Genomic DNA, 15,434 nt, shown 5'->3' with positions numbered 1-15,434 from the left:
CATGACTAAATGCAGCCCCACGCGCCACTGCGTGTTGTGTGTGTGCCGTGCGCAAACTCAAACAGAAGAGCAGATTGCTTGTGGAGATTTAGTTCGTAAACAAGATATTCTTCCTCCCAAAAACGCGGGGAAGGGTGGGGGTGGGGGAGGGAGAGAGAGAGTGTATGTTTGGGAGGGAGAGAGAGTGTATGTTTGTAGAAGCTGTGTGTGTGTGTGTTTGTGTGCGTGTGTGTGTTTATCACGGTTAGGACTGAACCGACTCTGACCGCTTCAATCCAGCTTCGACGAACCAAAAGTAAAGTTCAAAGGAGCTATTTTAAACATTCGTCAATACTGATTTCCTTTACACTCACTGACGTGGTCTATGTTTTTCGTTTGGACTTGGTATGCATGGGCTGGTCATGGTCACTAACTTTGTTATGTTCACGTCAAGTTGTTATGTCAGCATAGCAACCAGACGCCGCACAGGGCTTTAGTTACGTCATCTCTTCTCTCTCACTGTGGCTGTTAATGTGTTATTTTGCCTTTTTCTCCATTACTTTAATTTATTATCCCATTGCTGTGAAATTCGGGTCGCTCCCTCCCTGTGGAAAGCTAGCAGCAACAAGAGTCGCGCTACCTAGGTGTGGGCGTGTTTAGATGTAATCAGACACCTGCATTTATGAGAATGACCAAGGTCTGTTACGCGGTGACAAGGGGGTGGGACATGGATAACGTCTCTGAGTCTGCACATAAAGTTGACCCAAGTCGGTAACGGCCTAGATTCGAACCCGTGACTGACCCAAAATCTCAACTTGAGTCGACCGAGTCACCAGGCTGTTGTGTTGTTGCCATTGTAGTGTCCGCCTTTTATTAATCAAGTACAGTATTCTTACAGTCGAACCCAGCACCTAAAAGAACATCGCTTATAAGAAACATCGCGTGCAAGAAAGGACTTTTTGTTTCCCTGCCAAACGTCTTCTTTTTTCCATTTAAAATTCTCCGGATAAAAGAAACTCTGTTATAAGAAAGCACCGGTTATAAGAAAGGAATTTTTATTTCACTTGACACACCTTCCTCGAAAATAGGAAAGGGCCACTCAATTTAGATTTACATTTTTTGCAATGCTCGCACCGGATGTGATCCAGAAGGGCTAAACAGACACTTGAATTAAAATTTGGTGTGTTCAAATAAATCCTGTGTAGGCAGAATGATTGCAACACTTGAACTTTGAGCTAGTGTTCGCTTTTAGTGCCTCTTAATTTATTTTTTTGTTAATTGGTTTGTTGGTCGTTTGTTCTTTTGTGTATCATTTATCAGAATTTTGTTTTGAATGTAAGAATAGGTTGTAAGAAAAGGCGTTGCCTTACACATCAATCCTTGTCTCCCTCCCTTCCTCCCTCTCTCTCACCCACTAACCCCCCCCCCCCCACACACACACACACACACACACACACACACACACCTCATTCCCATGATAGTGCATATATGATTGGCACCAACGGCAGGCAGTTGGAGTAGTAACCAGTTATTGACGGTTGTAGTGACATGGCATGTCACTATGTGAAAACCACGGTAATAACCGATGAAAACCACTGAAGCGGTAACTCTAAAATAAATATCAGCTTCTGTCTAGATGCTGTCAATGTTGACGCTAAGGGCGGTTATTGGTTGCTCATCAGTAAGGATGCCTGTCGATATGGAAGGAGAGAGCGACATCATACAAACCGTCACTGGTTGCTCATCAGTAAGGATGCCTGTCGATATGGAAGGAGAGAGCGACATCATACAAACCGTCACTGGTTGCTCATCAGTAAGGATGCCTGTCGATATCGAGAGAGAGAACGACAACATACACAGCCGTCACTAGTTGCTCATCATGGAGGCGTGTCGATATGGAAGGAGAGAGCGACAACATACAAAGCCGTCACTGGTTGCTCATCAGTAAGGAGGCCTGTCGATATCGAGAGAGAGAACGACAACATACAAAGCCGTCACTGGTTGCTCATCAGTAAGGATGCCTGTCGATATGGAAGGAGAGAGCGACAACATACACAGCCGTCACTGGTTGCTCATCAGTAAGGAGGCGTGTCGATATGGAAGGAGAGAACGACAACATACAAAGCCGTCACTGGTTGCTCATCAGTAAGGATGCCTGTCGATATGGAAGGAGAGAGCGACAACATGATACAAAGCTGAGACTGGTTGCTCATCAGTAAGGAGGCGTGTCGATATGGAAGGAGAGAGCGACATCATACAAACCGTCACTGGTTGCTAATCATGGAGGCGTGTCGCCTATGGAAGGAGAGAGCGACATCATACAAACCGTCACTGGTTGCTCATCAGTAAGGATGCCTGTCGATATGGAAGGAGAGAGCGACATCATACAAACCGTCACTGGTTGCTAATCATGGAGGCGTGTCGCCTATGGAAGGAGAGAGCGACAACATACAAAGCCGTCACTGGTTGCTCATCAGTAAGGAGGCGTGTCGATATGGAAGGAGAGAGCGACAACATACAAAGCCGTCACTGGTTGCTCATCAGTAAGGATGACTGTCGATATGGAAGGAGAGAACGACAACATACACAGCCGTCACTGGTTGCTCATCAGTAAGGAGGCGTGTCGATATGGAAGGAGAGAGCGACATCATACACAGCCGTCACTGGTTGCTCATCAGTAAGGAGGCGTGTCGATATGGAAGGAGAGAGCGACATCATACACAGCCGTCACTGGTTGCTCATCAGTAAGGAGGCGTGTCGATATGGAAGGAGAGAGCGACAACATACAAACCGTCACTGGTTGCTCATCAGTAAGGAGGCGTGTCGATATGGAAGGAGAGAGCGACAACATACACAGCCGTCACTGGTTGCTCATCAGTAAGGAGGCGTGTCGATATGGAAGGAGAGAGCGACATCATACAAACCGTCACTGGTTGCTCATCAGTAAGGATGCCTGTCGATATGGAAGGAGAGAGCGACATCATACAAACCGTCACTGGTTGCTCATCAGTAAGGATGCCTGTCGATATGGAAGGAGAGAGCGACAACATACAAAGCCGTCACTGGTTGCTCATCAGTAAGGATGCCTGTCGATATGGAAGGAGAGAGCGACAACATGATACAAAGCTGAGACTGGTTGCTCATCAGTAAGGAGGCGTGTCGATATGGAAGGAGAGAGCGACATCATACACAGCCGTCACTGGTTGCTCATCAGTAAGGAGGCGTGTCGATATGGAAGGAGAGAGCGACATCATACACAGCCGTCACTGGTTGCTCATCATGGAGGCGTGTCGATATGGAAGGAGAGAGCGACATCATACAAACCGTCACTGGTTGCTCATCAGTAAGGAGGCGTGTCGATATGGAAGGAGAGAGTGACAACATACAAAGCTGAGACTGGTTGCTCATCAGTAAGGATGCCTGTCGATATCGAGAGAGAGAACGACAACATACAAAGCTGAGACTGGTTGCTCATCAGTAAGGAGGCCTGTACACCAGAAATTCTGGTCTTACATAGTATATTGTTTCTGGTTTGCTCCAGAAATACGTATTTTCTGGTTCTATTATTGTTTCTAGCTGATTCTGGTACTGGTAGATATCAGAATTCATAATTGCTATTTCTGGTTTTATGTAAGCATTGCTATTTCTTGTATTAGAGTTCTGTTCATTGTTTCTAAATTATAACTTATAGCATTGTCTCTGGTTGCTGCCAGATTTAGCTAAACTGTTTTGGAATATTTCTGATTTAGATAAGCTACCTGAGTGGTTATTTTTAGTTACATTTCCTTCAATAAAAGATAAGTTAAAGCAACCTCTGTCTTCGGTGTCTTAATTGTATGCACCTCTGCCTGTGCTATATATCCTTTTCCTTCCACCCGACCTTCCCACATCTATAAACTAATGAGAACAACGAAACAACAACGTTATTCGTTTTAAAACTTTGATATAGAAATTCTGTTGTTGAAAATCATAAAAGGGTACACACGCACACACACACACACGCGCGCGCGCGCACACACACACACATATACACATACTCACACACAAACATACACCATATACACATACAGACACCCACACACACAATCAGTGCCTAATGAGTGACTAAATAATACCTGGTTGTCGTTGTGCACTGTACTTTATTGTTGTAAACCGGTCGAATAAGTGTGTTTACTATCGTAGAGTAGACTCTTAACCGGATTCATTTCTAATCTATCTTATCCCAGATTTCCTCTTACTTGCTGGACTGGAATGCATAGCCCCTCCATAGGAGCCTAAATTGATGACGTCACTGCAATACAGTCTGTGGACTCCATAAAGTCTCTTATTTCTAATGCATGGACCGCGCATAAAGCTTTATGCCATCCATAAAGTTTTAGCAGGCCCCTCCTTCCAATAAGAGTTATGGAACCGGCTATTGGAGCGTTTAAAATGGCGGCTGCTTTCATGCCGATTCAGGATGAGAAGAAATTTGAGAAGCAACCGGATCTTTCTTGACCGCCTACATCCACTGAATCGTTACGACGACGTGGAACTGTACAGAAAATTCCGCTTTCGTCGGCAGGACATTCTTGCAATCACGGATGAACTGTAAGAGCAACTCGAACTGCCGAATCGAAAGGGTGCATTGCCGCCGGTTCTGCGGGTTATCTTGACTTTGTAGTCGTGTTTCGGTCAGTTTTTACGCGTGCGGATCTTTTCAAGATGTGTGTGGCAAACTGATCGCGGTACATAATAATAATGATAATAATAATAATAATAATAATAATACGGGAATTTATAACATCAAACACAGCATGCAGAACCAGCAAGAGAGTGACTTATACCTTTATGGCGAGGGTGCCGGAATGGATATAATTTCCAAACCACGAAAGCCAAGTTTTATCAGGAGACGGGCTTTCCAAACTGGCTGCGGCAAATGGTGTAAAACTGACCCGCCGCGAAGCATCACAAAGCTTGACGCATGCGCAGAGACACAGGATGACGGGGAATCCCTTCCACTATCTACGTGTTAAAAATAGAGCCGCTCTTAGTTATTGCAGGCACTATCAATCAATCAATCAATAGAATTTATTTCCAAAATGCAAAATCACATGATTTTGTTTTGAATGTTGCAGTAAATCATATATCCACGTCCACACTCACATTCACACCCATGGTTAAATACTATTTGCACAACCGACTAGAGTCTCCCCCTTTCTCCCACCCAACCCCCCAAAAGAAGCACAGGACTAGTGTACTGCTCTGCATGAGCGTCCACACAAGCACCAACAACAGATTCAGAGTGCAGACAAGATGGCCTCTGGGAAAAAAACTGTTCCTGAAACGACTCAACCTGCTCTACCACGTCCCCATTTATCAACAAAGGATCGAGTGGATCCTTCGACCTTCTGAAATCCATTATCATTTCTTTGGTTTTTGACACATTCAGGTCAAGGTTGTTCTCCGAACACCAGCCAACCATCCGTCGAACCTCCTCTCTGTACGCACTCTCGTCGCTGTCAGATATGAGTCCCTCCACAGTGGTGTCATCTGAAAACTTAAGGAGAACAACAGATGGGTCAAATGACACACAATCATTTGTGAATAGGGTGAACAAGAGTGGAGAAAGGACACACCCTTGTGGTGTACCAGTTTTTTTGTCCTCATGCATGCGGACCGCTGAGTTCTATAGTGCGTTTCATAGCTATGCGCTCCACAGCGCTATGAAATCCTAAAAGTATGGAGGGGCTATGCATTCAGGCCCTGATCTAGCCTAATGTTCACCCTTTTAAAGACAGTGGTCACTCCGACTCCCTGTGGCGATAAGCCAATAGGGAGGCTACCCGGTCTAAGCCAACGGGGGGTGTTGTACTTAAAATTCCTGCCCAATGATAGGGATCGTTAAAGATGCAGAGAGCCCTGTCTGTCTGTGTTACACACAGAATAAGGCTTATTACAAGCAGTTACAAAGCTGATAAATAATACTCAAATACAAGCTAAACGGGGAAAGTTATGGGATCCTACCACCTAAATCTGGGATAAGATAGATTAGAAATGAATCCGGTTAAGAGTCTACTCTACGATAGTAAACACATATTTTCCATACGCAACGAGTGTCATAATGTCAACCTTCTTTTATACTAAAATTATAAATGGGGTTAGGGTTACGTTTTGTAAACTTATGCAAAAATTTAACGATCGATTTTTTTATTTTTGTGTATCTAATTGTGTAGACCCAGGTGTGCATTATGTCAAACTTTTTTTTTTTAAGGGCGTTAGCAATTTTCTCCCCCCCCTTTCCTAACCTAGGTGGTGGGTTCAAGTGCTAGTCTTTCGGATGAGACGAAAAACCGAGGTCCCTTCGTGTACACTACATTGGGGTGTGCACGTTAAAGATCCCACGATTGACAAAAGGGTCTTTCCAGGCAAAATTGTATAGGCATAGATAAAAAATGTCCACCAAAATACCCGTGTGACTTGGAATAATAGGCCGTGAAAAGTAGGATATGCGCCGAAATGGCTGCGATCTGCTGGTCGATGTGAATGCGTGATGTATTGTGTAAAAAATTCCATCTCACACGGCATAAATAAATCCCTGCGCCTTGAGTCCGAGTCTGGAGATACGCGTGCGATATAAGACTTCATAAATAACATCAGGCAAAATATTGGCGATTTTGAACGGTTGTTTAATCGGTGTCGGATGTCTTTAACAGCGGGACGTGTTTTTACATTTAGTCAAGTTTTGACTAAATGTTTTAACATAGAGGGGGGAATCGAGACGAGGGTCGTGGTGTATGTGTGTGTGTGTGTCTGTCTGTCTGTCTGTCTGTCTGTCTGTCTGTCTGTCTGTCTGTCTGTCTGTCTGTCTGTCTGTCTGTGTGTGTGTAGAGCGATTCAGACTAAACTACTGGACCGATCTTTATGAAATTTGACATGAGAGTTCCTGGGTATGATATCCTCAGACTTTTTTTCATTTTTTTCATTTTTTTGATAAATGTCTTTGATGACGTCATATCCGGTTTTTCGTGAAAGTTGAGGCGGCACTGTCACGCTCTCATTTTTCAACCAAATTGGTTGACATTTTGATCAAGTAATCTCCGACGAAGCCCGGACTTCGGTATTGCATTTCAGCTTGGTGGCCTAAAAATTAATTATTGACTTTGGTCATTAAAAATCGGAAAATTGTAAAATAATTATTTTGTTTATAAAACGATCCAAATTTACGTTCATCTTATTCTCCATCATTTTCTGATTCCAAAAACATATAAATATGTTATATTTGGATTAAAAACAAGCTCTGAAAATTAAAAATATAAAAATTATGATCAAAATTAAATTTTCGAAATCAATTTAAAAACACTTTCATCTTATTCCTTGTCGGTTCCTGATTCCAAAAACATATAGATATGATATGTTTGGATTGAAAACACGCTCAGAAAGTTAAAACGAAGAGAGGTACAGAAAAGCGTGCTATCCTTCTCAGCGCAACTACTACCCCGCTCTTCTTGTCAATTTCACTGCCTTTGCCATGAGCGGTGGACTGACGATGCTACGAGTATACGGTCTTGCTGCGTTGCATTGCGTTCAGTTTCATTCTGTGAGTTCGACAGCTACTTGACTAAATGTTGTATTTTCGCCTTACGCGACTTGTTTATGTTCCCGTTGTAAGTTCAAACTGTTCATCTGCTGCCATGCCTGACTAAAGGGACTTCCGTCACAGCCGATCAGACCGTCGTGCGACTCATTTTCCTTCAGCTTACACGTCGAATACTTCGATGTGAAGAAAGTAGGTTTGAACTGATTTCGATAATGAATGTTCCCGTGACTTGAGAATTGCTGGGTTTTTTTTGGCTATGGGCAATTATTGCCTCCACGGCATACGCAAACACACACACGAACGCACTCACGCACGGCAGAAGACCAGCGCACACGCACAGACACACTCACGTACACACACACACACACACACATACACACACATACACACACACGTACACACAAACACACACAGATACGAACGCACGCACGCACACACGTACACACGTACGCACGCACGCACGCACACACACACAAGCACGCACACACACACACAGATACACACACACACACACACACACACACACACACACACACACACACACAACAGGAGTGACAACAGGATTTGCTTTGTATCAGAAGGTCATTGGGTATTGTTTGCTGTAAGAGGTGGCCGTGCATGGTGTGTGCTGGGCGACTTGATGTGTTGTTTTGTTGAAGCAGTAAATGCCCAAGTTTGCTGTTTTAGTGCAACGAACTCTTTATTCTTTGACGTCACAAGCGGCGAACGGATTAGTCATAAAAATAATAACTCGTAAAAAGTCAACATAAACTGATGCAATTAAAATTCACAACAAAGCAAGGTCATGTGTGAGCGGTTATGCTTTTCATCATCAATTGAAGTGTGTGTATATGATTAGTGTTTGTATTATAGTTTTGCCCTGTAGCGTTTCTGTTTTAGTATCGTTTGATACTATGTTCTTGTGCTGTGTGTATGTTCGTCTCCAGGACAGATTGTAAGAAAAGGCCTAAGTCTTAAATCTTTATCCTTGTAAAATGAGGTTCAGTTCAGTTCAGTTCATGTCTCTCTCTCTCTCTCTCTCTCTCTCTCTCTCTCTCTCTCTCTCTCTCTCTCTCTCTCTCTCTCTCATTCTCTCTCTCTCTCTCTCATTCTCATTCTCTCTATCTCTTTCTCTCTCTCTCTCTCTCTCTCTCTCTCTCTCTCTCTCTCTCTCTCTCTCTCTCTCTCCCTCTCTCTCTCTCTCTCATTCTCATTCTCTCTCTCATTCTCTCCCTCTCTCTCTCTCTCATTCTCTCTCTCTCTCTCTCTCTCTCTAGCTCTCTCTCTCTCTCTCTCAGTCTCTCTCTCTCAGGCTCTCTCTCTCAGGCTCTCTCTCAGGCTCTCTCTCATAACAAGTACATTCAGTAAAGAAAGGCTTCTTGAGTAGCCTACGTGCATGCACCCAATCATTGTGGGCAAACCCGGCGGTGCAAATTAGGACTGGATCCGCATAGAATGATGTCTCGCTATTCACTGTCTCACAGCGTGTCACAATTTCTTCCTGGTGGTTTGTGCGAAGGCAGGAAAATGTTGCTGCATCACTTCCCCGCGTGACAGCCGACAAAACGGGACAATATTAATTGAATTGGGTGAGTCTTTCCTGCTCGTGCCCGTGCCCCACCAAATGAGAAAGAGAGACAGAGAGATAGTGAGCCAGAGAGACAGACAGATAGTGAGCCAGAGAGACAGAGAGATAGTGAGACAGAGAGACAGACAGATAGTGAGACAGAGAGACAGACAGATAGTGAGACAGAGAGCCAGAGAGACAGAGAGACAGAGAGACAGACAGATAGTGAGACAGAGAGACAGATAGTGAGACAGAGAGACAGACAGATAGTGAGACAGAGAGAGAGACAGATAGTGAGACAGAGAGCCAGAGAGCCAGAGAGACAGAGAGACAGACAGATAGTGAGACAGAGAGAGAGAGATAGTGAGACAGAGAGACAGACAGATAGTGAGACAGAGAGACAGAGAGATAGTGAGACAGAGAGCCAGACAGATAGTGAGACAGAGAGCCAGAGAGACAGAGAGAGAGACAGATAGTGAGACAGAGAGCCAGAGAGACAGAGAGCCAGAGAGATAGTGAGACAGAGAGACAGAGAGATAGTGAGACTGAGAGACAGAGAGATAGTGAGACAGAGAGACAGAGAGATAGTGAGACTGAGAGCCAGAGAGATAGTGAGACAGAGAGACAGAGAGATAGTGAGACTGAGAGACAGAGAGATAGTGAGACTGAGAGCCAGAGAGATAGTGAGACAGAGAGACAGAGAGATAGTGAGACAGAGAGCCAGAGAGACAGAGAGATAGTGAGACAGAGAGACAGAGAGATAGTGAGACAGAGAGCCAGAGAGATAGTGAGACAGACAGACAGACAGAGAGACAGATAGTGAGACTGAGAGACAGAGAGATAGTGAGACAGAGAGACAGAGAGACAGAGAGATAGTGAGACAGAGAGACAGAGAGAGAGAGATAGTGAGACAGAGAGACAGACAGATAGTGAGACAGAGAGACAGAGAGACAGAGAGAGAGACAGATAGTGAGACAGAGAGACAGAGAGACAGAGAGACAGAGAGAGAGACAGATAGTGAGACAGAGAGACAGAGAGATAGTGAGACAGAGAGACAGAGAGATAGTGAGACAGAGAGACAGAGAGACAGAGAGAGAGACAGATAGTGAGACAGAGAGACAGAGAGAGAGACAGATAGTGAGACAGAGAGACAGAGAGACAGAGAGATAGTGAGCCAGAGAGAGAGACAGAGAGAGACAGATAGTGAGACAGAGAGACAGAGAGACAGAGAGATAGTGAGACAGAGAGACAGAGAGATAGTGAGACAGAGAGACAGAGAGATAGTGAGACAGAGAGACAGAGAGACAGAGAGAGAGACAGATAGTGAGACAGAGAGACAGAGAGACAGAGAGAGAGACAGATAGTGAGACAGAGAGCCAGAGAGACAGAGAGATAGTGAGCCAGAGAGACAGACAGATAGTGAGCCAGAGAGACAGAGAGATAGTGAGACAGAGAGACAGAGAGACAGAGAGATAGTGAGACAGAGAGCCAGAGAGATAGTGAGACAGAGAGACAGAGAGATAGTGAGACAGAGAGACAGAGAGACAGAGAGAGAGACAGATAGTGAGACAGAGAGACAGACAGATAGTGAGCCAGAGAGAGAGACAGATAGTGAGACAGAGAGACAGACAGATAGTGAGACAGAGAGACAGAGAGACAGAGAGATAGTGAGACAGAGAGACAGAGAGACAGAGAGACAGAGAGCCAGAGAGAGAGACAGATAGTGAGACTGAGAGACAGACAGATAGTGAGACAGAGAGCCAGCCAGATAGTGAAACAGAGAGCCAGACAGATAGTGAGACAGAGAGACAGAGAGGGCGTTATTATTATGGGGGCCTCCTGGCCCCCATTTATACGGATAGTTTTGATGGGGGCCATGGGCAGCGCCACTGATTTTGTTGTGAAATACGTCATCAGTTTGTTCATCAGTAGAAAGTTGTGAAATCCGTCACACTGTGGCAAAATTGTTCAACAAAAACATCATAGGTGGAACTGTGCAGGGTCAACTGCAACAAACTCAAACCATTCATACTGAACTGCATCTGAGTGACTTATATACCGACATTTTTATTTCTTATTTTCAGCACAGGTGTAGGAAAAAATCATGAGCCAAAATGTTATTTATTTTCTAATTTAACATTTGTTTTACAAATGTGACCATGGTCTTTCAAACATACAGTGTAACAGTGACATTAAACATTGTTATGTTAAAAAAAAGAAAAAAGAAAAAAAGCTTTTGTGCACAAATCAGAAAATACATTGTACATTTTACCTACAGGCCAAACAGTGTCTGTGGCTAAGCCCGACCCAGCAAATTGTCAAGAACAGGTGCTTGCATTTGGATGTGTCCAATGATAGTAGGTTTGGTTGTGATCAATCAGAATAATGTAGGAATAAAAATGTATGACAGTTTGGTATGATGACATGTAATTCACATATGCTGAAATATAATATTATACATCATATAATATTATTATGGCTGTTGCCATGACCATGAACCCCAACAAAGGTTTAATGTTATGTAATTCAAAATACCAAAATCAAGCACCTGTTACGGATTTTGCGCGTCAAGATTGAGGCCTTCGTAAACGTTCAACGTTGGCCAATAATGATTTTAACAATGTTGTGTCGTTTTTTATTATGTTTTATTTTGTTGATCAATTGATAAATATGTCTTCCCAACATATTACAAATCAAACAGAAATAAAGTCTTAGAGAACTACAATAATTATTGTTGCCGTCAAAACCTTGCAAGGCCTCAACAACTGACAAAGCTTTGTGTGGAAGAATGGGGAAGAATCTATTTTTATGCACAAGGTCAAGGGGTCTACAATAATGTTTGCACGTTTTAAAAGTTGCCGAAAAAAATTATGACTAGTATTATTTCATTCTGCTTTGTCGAATCATAGCATTTAAAACTTAAAAATTGAGAAAAAATAGTTATTATTATCACACGCCGAAACCACACGCCGAAGCATATCCGGTCGATCGATCGGCCCATGTCTGCCAGTAGCGGTTAGGTATAATAGCACTAAATTCACTGACTGAGCAATGAAGAGTTTGTGGCTGGGTGGTAAGACGTCCGGTAAGACGTCCGGCTACGGCGAAAGTGGTCCGGGTTCGATTCCCAGCATGGGCGGATTATCTATTTTTTGGTTTTTTTTTGTTAAATTCTTGTTTATTATTATTATTTATTATGAACGTTTTAATGTTTTGTTTTACTCTAACTAATTTCTTTAATGTTTAAAATAAATAATTAATTAATTAATTTTTTTTTTTTTAATCCTAGGCCTTCGGCCAAAGGGGCGAAGTATACCGGGACCATTTGAGAATCAGACCAAATGAGAATTGAACCATTTGAGAACATCCTTTTTTTTTCAATCACTACATCGAAGGCCTGTGGCCCGGGGGGGTTCACATGGTTTGTTTGTTTGTTTGTTTGTTTGTTTCAGACCCACACCTATATACACACATTTCATATTTAAACCATTTGTCGGCCCCCTGTCGATATTTATCGACTAAGTTCCTTGTAACCCTTGTGCTGGGCTGAGTGTGTTTCTCACATTGAACTTAGGATTGTTTTACGACAAAAGTTCACAAGTTCAACTTCAGTGTACATAAGTGTTTCCAGTTAATGGGTAACACATACCAACATCAGATGAATGAGGTTTGAGGCTCCTTTTTAAGTGCGATTAATTGTTATACCACCAAGGCACACAACACAGTCATACAACTACACACATACACACACACGCACGCACGCATGTACGCACGCACAAACACACACACACACTATACACATACACACACACACACAAACCCTCACACGCACACATACACACATGTACGCACACACACGTGCACGCACGCACGCACACACATCACACACACACACACACACATACACATACACACACACACACACACACACACACACACACACACACACACACATATGATGCAGGTATAAGTTTTGTTTATTTGTTTGTTTGTTCGTGTGTTTGTTTGTTTGTTTGTTTGTTGCTGTTTTTTGGTTGTGTTTAAGTGCATGTTTTGTATGTTTGTTTGTTTGTTTATATGTTTGTTGTTACAATATAATACAACTAGAGGAATACCCGGCTTCGCCGGGGTGAATCGCGAGACAGAGACAGACAGCGTGGCCAAATGTTACCGAGTGCCGAAACACCACGATCATATTTGAAGCCGAAGTCCACTCAAACGGGATTGAGAATAACTGTTATGGCTTCTGGAAGGAAGGCCTGAATATTCAGTCACACACCAATGCCGCCAGACCACATCACAAACAGAACTCTACAATCCACAGGTGTTGCCCACACAAACACACACACACACACACACACACACACACACACAGAGAAGCCGTATATATATATGTATATCTATATCTATAAATATATAGAGATAGGTGACAGTGTATTTTTCGCGTGGCTATAAATTGATTCGGCCTTTTCACTTTGACAGTAAGAACAACTTCCGGGTGCAAGGGAAGCGTTCTGGACAGCGCAGCGACATTCTAAAAATAGTAACGTAGTAACGGGAATATGGATTGACGCCACACGAAGGAAGGGAGATAAACGCTAACAACACTGGAGAAGATAAAGAGAAAAACCCAAATCGGTTCAGCGCTGCGCGCTGAGAGCACGTGTTGAAATATCTCATGTCGAGTCCCATCGCTGTCGACGATGCCAAATGTAATCGAGTGCCGAAACACCACAATCACCTTTGAAGGCGAAGTCCACTCAAACGGGATTGAGAATAACTGTTATGGCTTCTGGAAGGAAGGCCTGAACATTTCAGACCCACACCAATGCCGCCAGACCACATCACAAACAGAACTCTACAATCCACAGGTGTTGCCCACACACACACACATACACACACACACACACAGAGAAGCCGTATATATATATGTATATCTATATCTATAAATATATAGAGATAGGTGACAGTGTATTTTTCGCGTGGCTATAAATTGATTCGACCTTTTCACTTTGACAGTAAGAACAACTTACGGGTGCAAGGGAAGCGTTCTGGACAGCGCAGCGACATTCTAAAAATTGTAACGTAGTAACGGGAATATGGATTGAAGCCACACGAAGGAAGGGAGATAAACGCAAAACACTGGAGAAGATAAGGAAGAGTTACTGGGAATGGTGAAATGAAGAGAAAAACCAAAATCGGTTCAGCGCTGCGCGCTGAGAGCACGTGTTGAAGTATCTCAGTCGATGAGGTTGTGTCCGGGGTGTAGCTGAATACGGTGTCCAAATTTGAAAAAGATCCACCGAGAACTTTGGCGTTGTGATGTGGTCTAGCGGCTTTGGTGTGTCGGTATGGGGGCCCGGGTAGCTCAGGTGGAACCAAAATCGGTTCAGCGCTGCGCGCTGAGAGCACGTATTGAAATATCTCATCGATGAGGTTGTGTCCGGGGTCTCTCTGAATAAGCCCACCAAATTTGAAGCAGATCCATCGAGAACTTTGGCCGTGCATCGCGCACAGACACACAGACACACAGATACACAGACACACAGACACTAGTCGTATATGTATTACTAGAGGAATACCCGGCTTCGCCGGGGTGAATCGCGAGACAGAGACAGCCAGCGTGGCGGTTCACCACAATCACCTTTGAAGGCGAAGTCCTCTCAAACGGGATTGAGAATTTTAGAGCTTATTTCTAAGTCCTATATTATCTGTTATGGCTTCTCAAATGCCAGAACATACAGACAGACAAAAGTCGCCAGACCCCATCACAAACAGAACTCTACAATCCACAGGTGTTGCCGCCACACACACACACACACATAGACACAGACACAGAAGCCGTATATATCTATCTATATCTATAAATATATAGAGATAGATGACAGTGGATTTTTCGCGTGGCTATAAATTGATTCGACTTTTTCACTTTTCCAGTAAGTTACGGGTACATGCAAGGAAAGCCCACAACTTCTAAGGCGAACAACTCTGCAGAGTCGGCTGTGAAGGGCGACGGTAGTCTCCCTGTCACACTCGACCCCCTTTGAATGAACTTAGGTCACTCCCAGGTGGAATGGGAACAGCACGAAAATGATTCAGTGGCCTGAACATTTCATGTCGAGTCCCATCGCTGTCGACGACGCCAAATGTAACTGAGTGCCTAAACACCACAATCACCTATGAAGGCGAAGTCCACTCAAACGGGATTGAGATTAACTGTTATGGCTTCTCGAAGGAAGGCTTGAACTTACTGACACACCAATGCCGCTAGACCACATCACAAACAGAACTCTACAATCCACAGGTGTT

Source organism: Littorina saxatilis, linkage group LG6 (genome assembly GCF_037325665.1).
Source record: "Littorina saxatilis isolate snail1 linkage group LG6, US_GU_Lsax_2.0, whole genome shotgun sequence".
NCBI classification, from domain to species: Eukaryota; Metazoa; Mollusca; class Gastropoda; order Littorinimorpha; family Littorinidae; genus Littorina; species Littorina saxatilis.
The sequence above is the reverse complement of the archived record's forward strand: the minus strand, read 5'-3'. Positions refer to the sequence as shown.